Below are 1851 nucleotides of genomic sequence, written 5' to 3'. Positions count from 1 at the left end.
GAGATTAAAAGGAACTTCCGACGTAGAAATCGATCTAATCGTCGTCGAAGGTTGAGGCAACAACTTCTTAGACAATAGAACAGGCATCAAGCAATGGCGGACAATCAGGCAAATCAGAACTTAGATCAACAACTATCTCATACTGCACAAAATTCGATCCTAATGGCGAACAACAGCACGCGTCCCATGAGGGAGTACGCGTCCCCTGTACTGTATGATTTCTCTCCAGGAATCATATACCCAATGCCAGATGGGACGATGTTCGAGATGAAATCTGTAATGCTTCAAATGCTCCAGACTGCTGGACAATTTGGGGGTGGTCATGGTGAAGATCCTTACGCCCACATGAAGCGTTTCCTGGAAACGTGTAATTCATTTTTGATTCCTAGAATCACCCCAAAAGTGATTAAGCTGTCTTTGTTCCCCTATTCTTTGCGTGATGATGCAAAACAATGGGTAAGCTCACTGGAGCCTTGTGAAATCACCACCTGGGAGAAGTTGGTGGAGAAATTTATGCAAAAATACTTCACACCTACCACCAATGCGAGGAGGCGTCGAGAGATTATGAAATTTGAACAAGAAGAAGCTGAGACCTTAAGTGCCGCATGGGAGCGTTTTAAGGGATTGGTAAAAAATTTCCCAAATCATGGACTACCACTAACTATCCAAATGGAGACTTTTTATGGTGGATTGAATAGAGCATCACAGATGGCAGCAGACACAGTGGCAGCTGGTGGAATTATGGATAAATCTTACACTGAGGCTAAAGAGATATTAGACCGAATTGCTAAACACAGCATGGAATGGGTGGACGATACGTATGATAGAAGAGCTGACATGAAGAAGAGATCTCAGAATGTTAATTCTATCGATTCCAATTCAATAGCCACATATTTTGCACAAATGGCTACGATGAACAGCCTTTTGCAGAACATAATGCTAGGAAACGCATCAAATCAACAGAAGGTGAATCAGGTAGAAGCGTTCAGGTAGCCCATGGTCAGCTGTGTGGGCTATGGAGATCCTCATTCTTATGCTGAGTGCCCACAAAACCACCAGTCAGTATGTTTCATTAAAAATAACCCATTTTCCAATACATATAATCTTGGATGGAGGAACCATCTAAATTTTTCTTGGACAGGAGAAAATCATCAGGAGCACCACTCAGGGGCAAACCAACAGCAAAGGCAGGGACCGCCGCCTGCATTTCAACTAACGCATCAGCAACAATAACAACCCTTTAATAGAGGAGGACAAGCGTCGAGCTTAAGATCTCTGCTTGAGAACCTATTAAAGGAGTACATGGCCCAGAATGACGCGTTGCTGAAAAGCCAGGTGTCGTCTATCAGAAACCTGGAAATACAGGTAGGGCAGATAGCGAGCGAGTTGAAAAATAGGCAGCCTGGAGTTCTACCTAGCAACAGTGAAACACCTGGGAACAACAATGGAAAGAAGCAATGTCACGCGGTGACTTTGCGAAGTGGAAAAGCTTTTGAAGAAAGAAGAATGAATCCAAGAAACAACAATCCTTCAAAAGAATGCAATACACGTTCAATGGCAATAGAAGATCAAGAAGAAATAATGTCTGAGACCATAAGCCATTCAGAACCAAGTACGTCTAACGCAGGAAAACCTACGGTACCGCTGAATGCACCATTCCCTAGACGTCTGATGAAGAAGAATGATGAATAACAATACAAGCGCTTTCTTGAGCTCCTGAGGCAATTGCATATCAACATTCCACTTATAGAGGCCTTGGAGAAAATGCCAACATATGTCAAATTTTTGAAGGACATTTTGACAAGGAAAAGAAAAGTCAGTGAAACGGAAGTAATCATGCTAATGCATGAG

At 42.8% G+C, this 1851-nt stretch overlaps 1 non-coding gene across 1 annotated transcript; it reads right to left on the bottom strand.

The window, feature by feature from the left end:
• Positions 1–549: 549 nt before the first annotated feature.
• Positions 550–653, bottom strand: LOC120078884 (small nucleolar RNA R71). Its single transcript, XR_005482161.1, has one exon. It is a non-coding gene; the product is annotated as a small nucleolar RNA R71 (small nucleolar RNA).
• Positions 654–1851: the final 1198 nt, after the last annotated feature.

The sequence above is a fragment of the Benincasa hispida genome, chromosome 5 (genome assembly GCF_027475165.1).
Source record: "Benincasa hispida cultivar pf3 chromosome 5, pf3_genome.v1.1, whole genome shotgun sequence".
Taxonomy (NCBI): domain Eukaryota; kingdom Viridiplantae; phylum Streptophyta; class Magnoliopsida; order Cucurbitales; family Cucurbitaceae; genus Benincasa; species Benincasa hispida.
This window is presented reverse-complemented; position numbering and strand designations above follow the sequence as displayed.